This window comes from Ixodes scapularis, unplaced genomic scaffold (assembly GCF_016920785.2).
Source record: "Ixodes scapularis isolate PalLabHiFi unplaced genomic scaffold, ASM1692078v2 PGA_scaffold1__304_contigs__length_218370807, whole genome shotgun sequence".
In the NCBI taxonomy this organism is placed as follows: Eukaryota; Metazoa; Arthropoda; class Arachnida; order Ixodida; family Ixodidae; genus Ixodes; species Ixodes scapularis.
The window spans coordinates 43,776,609-43,791,636 of NW_024609846.1; positions in this window are offsets into that span (position 1 = coordinate 43,776,609).

Sequence of the window (15,028 nt, forward strand, 5' to 3'; positions counted from 1 at the left end):
ACCTACGCCCACAGCACAGCGCAACTCTCGCAAGGTGTTCCTCAGCCCCAAACTGGCACGTTGCACCCACGTGTTCATACGCAAAGACGCCGTGAAGCGACCGCTGCAAGACCGATTGGATGGACTATTTAAAGTAGTGAAACAAGGTGACATGTACTTAACCGTACTCGTTAAGGGGCATGAAGATGCCATTTCACATGACAGGCTAATAGCAGCTGGCAAATCTCAAGCAACCCCGAGCACAAACAACTTCAACCATAGTACGATGCGTGCAATCCAAAGGAGCTCCTGAACGCTCGTCTCCTGGACCTCTTAACTAGAGGGGGAGGAGTACCTGTAGCGGCACGCAAAAGCGAGCAAAGAAGACGAAGTACACCAGCACGAGAGAATATCACCACTTCCACGCAGGAGCTCGAGATGACTGGACTTTCGGTTACGCATTCTACTTTCTACAACCGATAATTACTCTGGCTCTTAAATAGAAAAGTAAAAATATTAACGAATTTAGTAACGAGACATACCCTCAACGTTCATTAGTAGGAGTAGGACTTCAAGATTTCGACATAATTTATTGTAAAATATTGCGAATAATGCCAGGTTTATTATGCTCGAAATAAAAAAATTAGCTTTATAGGTTTGCTTCCTGGTGCGCATGCCACTGGCTAAAAATAAACGAACGGTTGAAAGATATCTCCGAAACTTGCAAGCGGTAAAATACAGAAAAAGCAAATAAAGTTGTTTTGGTCAAGTTAGTTTCACTATATACGATGTATTTTCTTGTATTGGCTTCAGTAGTGGAGTAACTCTCGTTCCGCTGCACCTCTCAAAATGCGTCTGCCTTCATGCCCTTGTTAGCACTCAGGGAGATTTATAGGCCAAGCTTCATTTACTATGAAGTATAAATCAGCTGACACCGGCGGCGGCTAGTATCCGCTTTGAGCATCAGCTTGAAAAATTCATGTAGCGTGACGAGTCCATGTAAGCCCGAAGCTGATTGCTGTTTAGTTTTAAAGGAGGGAACCCATTCTGAACCACCGAGACATTTCTTATGTGCTCATGAGTTACATGTTTGGTTATCCCTTCGACACATCCACACGTCTACATTTGCGTAGAACACACGATGGGCAGGTGACTGTATAATCTACGGAGAGCATTGAATGCCGAAGCACAAAAGACGTCATGACTCGAAATCTCAACTTGCGCAGGAACAATGTGCATGTCGTCTGTTTTTTCTTTATGTTTATTCTTGATGGCCGCAATAACGCAAACCAAAATAGTTAGGACATTCCTTTAATAGGCAAAAGTTTGTAAACAAAATTTCCGAGTTCACCTCACACAACTTAAAGCCAGTGAGAACATCGAGGCGGCATATTTTTAAATGCAGGTCACTTTTAATATTCTAAACCAAAATATTCGAAGTTGGCTGACTAATTGACATGTCTGAAGGGAACAACACAAAGAGCGATTACTTCGGTTGAAGAACAGGGAGTTTTGTTTGATCTGTTGCCTCGCTTGTTGTCGCGCAGTTTTTGTTATGGAGGAACTCGGCAATAACAGCACAGCTGCCGTTAGTCGCGTTATCCGAAACTGGTTTGCCTTGTTGACCTCACTGCCAATGCACAGGTGCACCTCTACACGCGTTACTCAGCGGCGCATTTTTTCGGGACGACGTAAAATGCTGCGACTGCTTTATATCATTGTACCTTGGGTGTATTTAGAAGGTTTCGATGACGCGGAGCAAGAGTGTAATTGAGTCCATCTCTTTACAATCAATAATTAAAAAATTGAATCACTCAAAATTAATTTATTACCCAATATATTCAAAGCCAATAATTTTACTTAATGGGCTCTTCGACACAAACCACTGTCTAATCAACCTTTCTTTTTTTTTTTTTTCGCGCGATGCGTAGTTTTTGGGGGACGATTTTGTCCGCGTTTCCGGAAACATATGTCTATGTACTGTTGGATGATGCTGTCGCCACATAGAGGACAGAACAAGTGATGACAGAAGATAAAATGGTTTGCAGATACCGAGCCATCACGTGGAGCCTGGCGCGAGATGGTCGTGCCCGCGTAACTCCTGCGTCATCATCTTCACCACCCTAGCAGCACTCCCTTCGATGAAAACGGCCGACCCGGCCGGTGAATACGAAGACACAGATCACACTTACAAGAACACGGACATAGAAGAACAAAAAACAGATGCCGTCAGCGGGGTTGGCAATGAAGATCGGAAGGTCTTTGGAGTTCGGCCTCTATCAGCAGCCTCGCAGACCTCAGCACCAGCCAGAGCTGCACGACGGTACGGTCTTGGATGGGGAACTCGCGTCTATAGAAGCGTCAGAACGTTGGGGGTCGGGGAAAGAGGCGGCGGATCGTCGGTCGGCTTCGTCTCTTTCGGCTCGTCACAGCATCTGGGATGGGGCTGAGCGAAGGAGCCATGGGCTGGTGATTGTTCTTGTTCTGCGGATGACTGCCACGAGGCGGGATGGCAGGCTGATGACGGCGGCGATGTTTGATACAGGGGATGAAGATGCCTCCGCACTTCCACCATACTGTTAGGATGTTACTGTCGGCAGCATAGGAAAGAGGTCAAGTGATAGAATGATAGAATGATATACAAAAGCCAAACCGCCACGCGACTGGAAAAAACAATACATTTACACTTACTCTAATGCGGAATCAGGGCGCGGTTCTTGAGATATGTTGATTGTGTGATATACCGTGGTAAATAATTTGAGATATATATATATATATACATATTGATATCTTGATTCTTTGTTTGCTTGGGGCCAGGCCAAAGAGAACGAGGAGGGTCAACATCACCTAGATAGGCCTCCGCACGGTCTCGTCTCCCTCTATGAAACGTCATCAGAGTCAGATCGCGCCATCTCGGCTATTGGGCCCGAGCCCGACCTTCGACGCGCTGATTGGACACGACCCACAGCCGAACACTGACACAGCACTCGTGCCCAATCTTACGCCTCGATCGATCTGACTGTGATGACGCGTGCGGAGGCCTTCCATCTAGGTGGTGTTGTGAGGGTACGGTGGGTGCCTCATAATGTAACGCGCGGCGTGCTGCATTATGGGACGTCACAGACCAACACAGCAATTCAGTTTCTCCGCTAAATTTAGCGGGGAAGTTAAATTGATGTATAAATTTGCAACGTCTCGTATTGTAACGGGCGCAGTGTTGCATTATGGGATTCTTAGGCGCCCGTTCCCAAATATAGCGATTAAGCTGACGGCGACATCGACGCCGACGCTGGCATATGTGGTAACGGGCGTCTAAGAGCTGCGCTCTGAGCAAACGTGCTCGTGCAGCACGTTTATGGCAAGCGTTGACCGGCTATCATGGGTTGGGCACCTTGTACGAACAGGTGCTGGGTGGCTGGCTCAGCTGTGCGCATACGCGACACCAGATAGCACGGCATCTCCTGGCAGTTGGCACCAATAGTACGCAAGACCACGCGCTCCGCTGGTCAGTATTGTTTTCAGAGTGTGCTGCAAGACATCTGGCACGTAATGGCCAGGGATTCATGATTAATTTACACCAGCATCTTCTGACGTTCCACCAGGATCTGAATTTCACATGGGCTTTTCCAGGGTATGCCTCCGTCAATCGCTGGGCACCTCGGCCGGAACTATAGATGACCAACGAGGAAAATCTAGACATCGCCGTGCTTCAGAGCCACCGATAAGGAATTGAATTAATTGGTTATTTTATTAGCCTTGCACTTCAAGATTATCACATTAATTAATTTTCAATTAATAATTAATTACTTATTTAATTAATTTGCCACGTAGATTCCTTCCCCTAGCTCAGGGGGAAACTGTGAGGTCGTCCAATAGCAGCCTGCGCTAAAAGGCAGCTGTTCATTATCCAAATACAAGCCAGGTAGCAAAACATGTACAAGTACAGTTCATTGATGAACTTGAAAATAGCACAATTCAGCAAAAAGTTTAGGTTTATTGGTTAAGCTTCTCATTTACAATTCTTTATTCATGTCACATTTGAATTGTTGTCACTTGGTCTGGGGCACATCAACTACAACTAACTTGGACAAATTAACGATCTTTCAAAAGAAGGCAATGCTATAATCCATGTACAACAATCAACCCACACGAAACCATTGCTTAGATCATTAAACGTCCCATCCTTAACAAACTGTACGAGTACACTTTACTTTTTCGATATATAGCAAGTATTAAACAATAGGCGCTTGACATTAGTAACATAGCGGAATTAACAATAAATATTATACTTCATAACGTGCGTCACGAAGAAATATGGAGGATAGCATTCAGTCGAACCACCCATGGAACTCAAATGCTAAAACATCGCCTTCCTTTTTTACTAAACCATTTAATCGAAAATAACATTTATCATCGAACATTTAACATCTCATTCTTTAAAAGTGATGTTTCCATGAATATTTATGTCCTACAATTCTATTTTAGCATATAGAGTTATTTTTCCCCTGACATCGTAATCTATAGTACAATTTTAAACGCGTGTTTTGACTACTGCTACAGTTATTTTTTTTTAAGTATCTGACCCTATTTTTCTTTTTCTTTCGATTGCTTGCCGTCTGCTAAAAAAAGGGGGCGCGAACCTCGTCAAGCCGACATCTGTCGGCTTTTTGTTCCTGGCACCAAGCCTGTATTAGTGTACAGACGCAAATAAAAAAATTATTGGTTGATTGATTGATTGAATAATAGCCATAGTTTTACGACGAATCTAAACTTGTTAAGATGCGAATTTATAAGATTGCTGGAGTCAAATGCCTGTGATGACACCATTCTCATGCCCACACGCGGGAAGTAGACGGTAAATGTAAACCTGATGATACCTACGATACACTGCTGGCTTTGCTTCAATGAGTCTATATACAGCATTTTGTCACTAATTATTGCACATTAAAAAGGCGCGGAAATCTTGGATGACTAAATTAATATACCAGAAGGATGCGCGTTTTAAACGTTTCTTGTCGGAAATACGTTTCTTGTCGGGAACCACTATCGCCAATCTCAAGGGAATATTAATTTCTCGTTGTATGATCTTTCACAATAATATCAAGTTTTATTTTCTTTGCTTGGCTTCGCCTTGTTGGAAGGAACGCCTTCATTGCTATGTGCATGGTTACGCCCCGCACGGATGTCAGTAATGTGTTTTAGATTATCCATTTCTTTATTTATCTACTGATACTGATAGCCCCGCTGAGGCTGTAGCAGTAGTGGTGCAAACACACAAAAAACACAATTAAGAAAGTGCTACCACAAAAAAGACTCGACAGCGTTCTGCTGCACTGCAATGCCTACAGAATATTTTTAATGAGGCCAAGGTGCAGCGTCATCAGTACCGGTGAAAAAAAAAAAAAAAAGAAAAAAGCCCTGCAAAATCTCGACAACAAAACTAAATAAAAGTCAAATTTGGGGATTTACGTGGCAAACCAACGGAGGGCATCTGGTACTCCCCAGCGGAAGACTGAGGATTAATTTCGACAACTGATGCATTATCGACGCGCAACCGAAAGTTCGGTTACACGGCGTCTTCTCTGCAATGGTCCTCCGTCAGATTGCGGGAACCTCGGCCATGATTCGAACCCACCACGTGGGGATCTATAGACTGGCGCTTTGCCTCGGCAGCTGGCAAAGAAAAGAAAAAAAAAAAGAAAGAAAAAGGCATTGCGTTTATACTGCAGATTGGGCGAGTTGGTAAGACATCATTACGAACCAGCGCACACGTATCAGCGCTGTGTGAGTGTATTTTTTGTGTGTTTGGATTCTGAATAACTGTCTACGTGTGCGCTGGTTCGCAATGAAGAACTGCATTTAACTCAGCTGAAAAGTCATAAAATCACCAGATGTTTTCAAACCAAGGTCGCGGTCGTTCGCAATTTCACAGCGAAATACGCGTGCGCGGCGCAATGCAGTCTTTTTTTTCTCTCTGCTCTTTTTTTTCTTGCTGAAGACGTCATACATCATACATCATAAATATATTTTTTTGCCACATGTATTCGTCTAAACTTTCTACAGTATATTTTTCCCTTTCCATTGGCTCAGATGCTGGCATGCAATGTTTTTTTTGTTTTTTTTTAACTTGGATATATGATTTCTAGAATAGTTAACTTCTCATAAAATAACTATTTAGTAAACCCTTTTCTTTTCTCTATGTCCATTATGCATGAATTGCAAACACGCGACTAACTTCCGAAGAGCAATCAAGTTTTGCCACAAAATATACCTGGGTCCATTTTGTCCGTGTTTGCTCGTGGGACTATTTTGTCCGTGTCCGTTTTGACCAAGACATTTATGTCCGAATACCGCATAAAATACCTTGCTACGCATAACTTGGCTTTGCGAGGGCACAGCAAGTCGCTTGATTAAAGTGAGAGTCATAACCCATAAAAGTTCCTTGGGTTATTTTCGACCCGTCATGAAGGCACATCTAATTTGAAGGTAAACATCATCGACAGACGTCTGTCTGGTTGGGAAGTGATAATGGAAAAATATTTGACTCCAACCAAAAATTAAACTTGGACCCAACGTTTCAGAACCAGTTCGGTTTCTTCTTCGCGGGCGATTGACCTCGTGCGTGGTAGCAGCCTCGTCTTCTTTGGTGGTACGAATATTTTCTAATCGCGCTTCCGCCTTGCCATCCAGTCTTTCTCTAATCACGTGTCGTAGTCCGCTCAAATAAACAGATGGTAAGGTACCCCTAGATCTGTTGATATTTCCTAGTGTATTTTGGATGTACCATGATTCAAGGTGATGTCTTTTTCGGAGATTGGTTTCAACATCAAAAAGCGGACGCGTTCGCGAAGTCTATCGGTTGGTCAAAGGTGTCATAGTGCTCCGCAAGAGCACTGCGTTCTCGGTCGAATTTGCGTACATCGTTCTTGTGCTGGCGTAACCTCTCCATAAAGTTCTTTGTTTCGCCGATATAAGATGCAGGACATTTTAAGCAGGGGATCCGGTAAGCAATTCCCGGAGCTTTTTCCTTCGGGGGGCGCTCTTTTGGTCTTGGCATGAACCGTCCAAGAGTGGATACCGGTTTGTGAGCCACGTGAATTCCCTGTTTTGCAAGCACCCGTGATTGTGCTTCGCTAGTACCTTGAACGTAGGGAACGCTGATGCGCGTGATGGGGCGATGCGGCGCAGCTCCCTTTGGTTGTGGGTTTTGGCGAGCGTGAACCGTACGTTTGGTGACTTGTCGGATGAATCTTGTAGGGTAGCTGTTCTTTCTCAGATCAGGGATCACACTCTGCCCCTCGCTTTTTCTGTCAGTTTCTGAAGAACAGATAACAGCCTCCCTGGACATGAGCGTTGCAACGACTGATCCATATTCGACCGAGAACGCAGTGCTCTTGCGGAGCACTGTGACACCTTTGACCATCCGATAGACTTCGCGAACGCGTCCGTTTTTGATGTTGAAACCAATCTCCGAAAAAGACATCACCGCTAATCATGGCACATCCAAAATACACCAGGGCCCGTTTGCTCGAAGCACTAACCGCGGCTAAAGTTGGCCGCCCCTTACAAAAATTTTTAATGAATTTCTTTTGAAAGTTTAAGGAGTCTACTCATTGCGCCTTTTCGAGTCTCAATAGAAATGCAAATGAGTTTTGTAACGAATCCGTAAGGAGTTTACGAAAACTATTGGCCACCGCGTTCCAATTGATGTTTCGACAAAGCTACCGCATTAAGTTTCTAATGTATTTCATATGAATATAATTTGAAAGTCTATTGACACCGTTTCGAGTCCGTGTTGAAAAACAATTGATGTTTTGTAACGAGTCCCTAAGGAGTTTACGAAAACTATTGGCCACCGCGTTTCAATTGAGGTTCAGCCGTACCACCTCATAAGAATTTCGAATAGATTTCATTTGAAAGTCTAGATACACTGCTTTGAGTCTCTGTTGGAAATCAAATGTTTTTTTCTACCACGTTGTACTTGAGGTTTTGACGTGCCATCTCATTAGGTATATTCCGACGAGTCGGAATATACCTAATGAGATGGCCCATCAAAACCTGAATTGCAACGTAGTAGAAAATAACATTTGATTTTCAACAGAGACTCAAAGCAGTGTATCTAGACTTTAAAATTAAATGTATTAGAAATTATACTCCTAGCCTGGGTTTCTAGATAGACGGCTCTGAGAGGGAAGACGGCAATAGGTTGCATGACATGTGGTCCGGATCTAACCGTTGTTTTGAGGGAAGGGGAAAGTGAGTGCAAGCGTCACTTTTATGTATGCCTATATACGCATGCAGTGTTCGGGAAATGCCTGCATAAAACCGTGGGAAGGAGTAATAACTGGTTTATCAAAAATGCAAAATTCGAGTATACGGTACACTGCCTTCGTGTCCATGGGGGACGTTGTACTGCCTTCGTGTCCATGGGAGACCTTGTACTGCCTTCATGTCCATGGGAGACCTTGTACTGGTAACCTATAAAGAAAAAAGATGCACAGTTACACGTTGATCTGCTTATCTAAACTTCAATGTCTGCGCAAGGCATCCTGTTCACAGCGCAGCACTACCTCAGCGCTGAATCAGTATTACAAACCGGGACATCAGTCCTTTAGGAAAGGAGGACTCTCAGAACACACGATACAAGCTATGGAAGTAGCAGTGACTCGTTGCCTTTACAGGACTGAGCTAGCGCTGCACTGTATGTGTGAACCAGCCCTAAATGCGGAAAGTCACATTCAAAATTCCTACATTTTTGCTCACCCAGGCACTTAATTTACAAACTACCTTGATAGTTTAATGAGTGGCACTAATTACATTGTCAGGGGCACCATAATGCAAAAGTATATTTTGCCCCCGAGTCTGCGAGAATCAATTGCTCACTGTTTTTGCCGCCGCATTGCACTCTTTTATTTCGGCTTTTGAAAAGGTCTACCAAAGATAAGCGAGCAGATGTTATCGCTTATGAAGTTTACCAAATTTGAACATAGAGAAGCTAAGACTTATAAGCATTTCGCAGAATTAACATGGCAATTTGGGCCAACTGATCCATGATCGTAGACAAGCGCCGCAAAAAACACGTGGACAATAAGTGGTGGTAAACACTGGCGCCAGTGTTTTATGTCCACTTGTTGTCCCTGTGTATTTTTATTTACTTTTTTTGTTTGTTTACTATCTTGAACAAGTATTTTTAATCACAACGGACAGGAAGGAAACGGTAATAGGGTTCTATGCGGATCATAAAGCCATGCTCCGAATGGGTGAGTGTCAACTGCAGGTTTCACAACAGTGGCAGATCCAGGGGAGGGGGGGGCCCCCTCCCTCCCCCCCTTCTCGGAGGGCAATTGGACATGAGTGGACCCCCCTTGCACAAGAAAGAATGGGAGAATAGTATCCTTAAAAATGTTCCGCCCACCCCAAAACAAAGGTCTGGATCCGCCACACTAAGTTTCAATTATTAGGAGGATCGAGACATCAGAGGCCGAGTTCAAAAAGCAAACTTGCAATAAAAAATTGAGTATGACAAAACCAGAGAAGAAATCCGTATTAGCAAAACAAAATTTGTCGCAACTTTTGTGTGACTTACAACGAAATATTACGACATTATCGAAAGTGTCTCACAAACTTTTTAGGGCAAACATGGCCGCACATCACTTGGCTATTTCGCCGCAACCAGCAATTAATATAGAAGCGTGGGAAAGAGGCATGTGTTTTGCGCACTGTTCACACGCATCCCTACTTGAAGCAGTATAAGGGCAACGCTAAACTACACACGGAGGATTCAGCCGACGAGTCTGCCGAGATGTCCATCCTGCCCGTTAAAGCTAAGGAGGTGCAGGACTGCGATCAACGGCGAGATGCGCCAATGAATCAACGAAAGCAAATGCCACACAAATCTTCAGTGCACCCAAAAGGATCCTTCACCTATGAATGGCGTGAACCTGATTTGGTGATCACTAGCGCCCCCTCGTACTTCAGTAGTGATTTTCAAAGTGGTGAGCAGCTGTGCGACCCTACCACACGAAAAGGCACATTCCTGACAGGATGTGCCTTTTTAATGCCAAAGCATTATATGTCCATGGAGCGGAAAATCCGAGTTGTACCAAACGTTAACAGAGGAATAAAAGAAAGAATAAAATGTGCTTCCACGGCTGAGATTTGAACCCGGTGCTGCTGCGTGGGAGCCAGGCATGCTAGCTGCTGTGCTATCTCAGCCGCTTCGGAATGCGACATTACTCTCCCCTCAAAAAGAAGCTTGTCCCATTACAGCAATAGATGGCATCTCTTTACCCGTTCTTTGTCCCTGTTTTTTATCTGAGGCTGTTTTTTCATCATGTTTGACGGCATCGGCGTTGATGTGCCCGAAAGATGGTCATAAAAATATGTCCTCGGTTCGATGACATCACATTTCACGTGACGACATGACGTACCATGATGTGTGACGCCGTATGATGTAACGTAATAGAAATATTAGAGGGGCACTTAGTTATACCTACGTGGATTGAATGCGAAAGCATTGCCATTCCTAACAATAGAGGAAAAAAAAAAAAGGGAAGTGTCGTTAGGAATGGCAATGCTTTCGCATTCAATCCACAAAGGGATACCTAAGTGCCCCTGTAATATTTTGTGTGGAGTAGAGCTCAAATAAATGCCATACGGTGCAGTATATCCATGATTAAGTTGCTGCTAGCCGTGAGGCTTAATGTTTTGCACCAACAATACCGTAGTTTTTCCTCGGTTGCGACGAAGTGCCACTGCGCTACGAACTTGCTAGAAATTTCTGCATATGCGACCACTTTCTTCTGGAAACCTATGGTGACCTGCCACTCACTTTTGGCCAAAGAACAGTGAAAATACCAGATGTGAAAACAGCCATAACAAGCATTAAAGAAATCAAGATGGGGGTCATAGCATTAGCTTCCCAACGTGGCGAGACTAGCACAGGATTTCTGTTACTCGCCGTTTAAGGCAGGAGTCGACTTTTTCCGGTCTGATCTTGAAAAACAAGTTTGGTTCAATTAATTTTGTAGCAGAAAGCCCGTGCTTTCCTGTTTGTGGGGTCATTTTCTCGGTTCAAAATATGATGCAGAGTCCTTCCCATAAAAATGCATGGGTGCCCGCTAGGACTCTTCGAAATGGTTAAATTAATTGAGGTCATTATACTTTGTTGCCACTCTAGAATAGCAGAAGGCCCTCCCACAAAGCCCTTCACTCTTTTTAATAAGCAAACACTAGAGAGGAGGAGAGCCGAGAGGACACCGCCAATCATGGCGAGCAAAGGGAATTGTGGAAGGGGCTAGTGCTACTCTAAAGTTGCAACGGACTATAACAAAAGTTTACAGTACTATGAAAACAAAAAGACCACGTATGCACAGAAATTCGCAGGAAGTGTAGCAGGGACAGAATAGAAAAAACTGCAGCTGCAATATTTACCCTTTAAATTTCCCTCGACAGCACAGCAGAGATGACATGCTGGTCGTCAGTGCCTGGAGGGCCACCCCCTTGTACTGGGAGCACATGTATTCTGAAACGAACAACAAACAAAAAATTAAATGCATGGACAATCCGCACATGCTGTTATTTCGCTTCATTGGCCGCTTCAGAGAAAGCAAGCATGCACGCCGTTGTCCAACCATGTCAACTGCTAGCCGAAACTTTCTGCCACCAGAATTAAGATATTGCTTGCGCTATAAAAAAAAAAAAAAAACATTTACACACTACCCAGCTGGCACGCTGAAAGTTCAAACATTGAAGGAACTACAACATAAAACTTCAATGCAAGAGCTACACCTCGTGGACAATACACAAAAGTATGTTCAGTGTAAACCTTGGTGCACCGCAAGGCTGATTTGGAACATCTTTGGAACATCTGCAGTTCCATTCTTTTCAAGATATTATGCCTGAAAATTTGTGACAAATTAATTGGGTTAAAATTTTTTAATCGACACTCGGCCCAAATATTTAGGAAGTATACTAGTGGGTTAATTTCTAACTTACCATAATTATTTTCGGCATCCTGAAGGCGTCGCTTCAGAGTTCAGTTTTCATATTGGATTTACCTCGCCCACACAGCTGCAACCACACTGAAATGTTTGCAAAGTTTCAGGCAGGGTAATTAAACGTCTGCAGTTTCTCTCAAACACCACTGTCACAAATTTTGTCTTTTTTGTCATTTTGGTCTGTTTAAGGGTGGTTGGGGGGAGGGTCAATTACAATCCTCGCACATGTTTACCTGGGCGTCAAAGGCTTGAGCTTGGATGAGACTATACTCCTTTTCATACTTAAGGTGCAACGCTGTCAAAGCTACTGGCGCGAGCGTGGGGCTTGATCTTGTTGATCATTTGCACGCCTTCTCGCGCAAGCAAAACCGTAGATGAAGCCACGCACTCGCGCCAGTAGCTTTCACAGCGTTGCACGCTAAGTATGAAACAGAGTATAATGCCGGCCGAGCTTCAAACCAATGGGAAGAGGAAGCGTTTCAGGTTGACCAACCACGAACCTGTGACAACCGCATAGGTCATTCAACACATGTCTTATAGACCGACACGCTGTTTACAAACAAGCCCGCGTTTGCCCACACCAGGTGTGGGCGCTGCGCGTGCGCAGAAACCAAATTCGTGTGAGGGGAAGCTACTGCGCATGCGCCGTGGCGACAACAGCGCCACCGCAGAGGCGTGACGTCAGAGCCGCGTGTTGGTCTATACCGCTTAAACACTGTGTCGAACTGCATTTTGAAGTCAGTCCCGATTCCAACGGTGTATGAACAGGGGCATTCATTTCGTGGCATGCCTTGAAATGAATCGAAGTGATGCAAGTGGGAACACACTGCTGCTGCTTCATGTGGGAATAACTGCGGCCCTCGGCTTGATCACATCACAATTGCAAAATGAAAGAGAAAAAGAAAAACGGGTGAAAAGGAACAACTGCTTTATCAAAAGTTCTAACCGACAAATGTAAACCCAGTTCAATTCTAGAAAGCCAGGGGATCGAAGTTTGTCCTAACAGTACAATTTAGTCCACTTCCATAACTTCAAAACAAAAGATGGATATCCTCTTCAACCATTTTGACTGAAAAGGAATATTGTCTCTGCATGAACCGAATTCCAAGGAAGTCTAACTTCGGAAATGTAATGAAGTATTATCAATGTAATCAATTTATAGTTGAAAGACATCAGTACACCGCTAGACCAATAAGGCATTTCCTAAAGCAACGGACTGAAAGTAGCATTAGGAATTCAATACGTGCTCTGTTGACATGAGCTACACTTTCTCGGACCATACACAGAATGAGTGGCAACTTTTCATTACGCTACACAGAGATCCAAACATTAGGACAGATAAAGCAAACCCAACTAGTTAAAAAAAAGAAAAAAGAAAATAGGGAGTTTAAGAATATCGGGCGCTACTTTACCGCGCGTTACGGACGGAAAAATAGCGAGGATTGCGGCGAAGAGTTTTAGAATAGAGTTTCTCTGAAGGGGACCCTCCCAAACGCAAGCATCTCGCGCTTAAAACGCCACCAAGATGTCGGGACAGCTTTTATTTGAAAGTTAGAACGTTTTATCTTGAAAATTAAACAAGCTTTTTGTCAAGAGTATCATTTTTATAGTTTTTTTTACACTGAATGCCGCATGTTTTGTTTATGTCGCTGCCAAGCTGCTCTGTTGTACTTACGAAGCCCAGACGATCCACTACCCAGGCATGCTTACATGTCTGCCGCGATCGTAAGTACACGGGCCTCGATAGCTTTGCGCCTCGATAGCTTTGAGCTGTGAATCCAGCGATCCGTGGCGTTTTCAATACGCTTCGACCATGCCGACCGCGGTCGCCGAGTGCGACTCACGCAGTTCCCGAGCAGGCGACGGCGTCGAAGACGCGATCAACAGAGATGTCGTGGGCGCCGCCTTTTGCGGTACCCACGCTATTATCGAGAAATAACGGGCCCCAAAGCTCGAGTCCGAGGCTTGTTTTGGGTCTGCGCATGCACAGCAGCCACGAGATTATTCTAAAACTCCATAATGTTCACTTTTCGTTCAACGCGTACAATGCAAACAAAGAAGTATGCTTACCAACTGCGTTGAGTTGCTCGTTTTGTCGCGTCATCGGTCTTCCGCGCTCTTCTTGAACATAATCATCACAGGAGGAAACTTCACAGATAGATAAACTTGATTAAATTAGCATATTTCCATGTCTAAACACCAGTTTTGCACCCAACGGTCGCAAAACTGGCGAAACCACAGTTGGCGAAACGATGCCGGAAAGAGAAAAAAAACAACAACAAAGAACTGGTGTCGCTACTGATGGGGCGTCGAAGACGCGATCCTTAAAATATGAAACCGAAACCAGTAAAAGTTACAATACTGAAACCGAAACTGACCAAATCGCGATAGAGGGGCGCTGTAAATAGGTCTGTTCACATGATGCATCTTGTTGGCGAATCTTTTGTCGCGAAACTAGGTTTCGGGAAACAGATTCCCCGTCTGAACGCAACCGAAAAAGTGGCGCGCCTTCGAAAAAAGTGGCGCGTGTTTCTCGCTTCTGGAGCAATTTTTTGCTGAAACCTCACCGACGCCCGTCAATCTCCCGAAGGAGAAACGCGGACGCTTCGCTATGACGTCTGACCTTCGAGGAGGAGCGAGCTTTTGGAGGAGTCTGATTTTTGGCCGATTCCGAATCCGAGCCGAAGCCGAAAGAAAACAAAACAAACATGTCGAGCGACAAGCGCCTATGCGACAAGCGAAGAAGCGGTGCGTACGGGCGACGAGTCTTGGTCCTACTCTGTTGCAGGTGCGTGAACGGCGCCTACAGTACGGATTGGGGGCGCGGTGCAGATTCGTCAACAGTCGCGGCGGGTGCAAGCACTGTATATAAACATGATGACTGGGGATAACGTTCTTTATTAGCGGTGCAAAAATGTCCGAAATGCTTCGAGATCATCTCGCGGTTTTTCCCAGGTTTGGCAGGACTAGTAAACCCATTGAGCTGAATCTGACGAAATTCATTGAGTTGCGTTAATAAAACAGGCTGTCTCTTCACACTGTGCGTACTT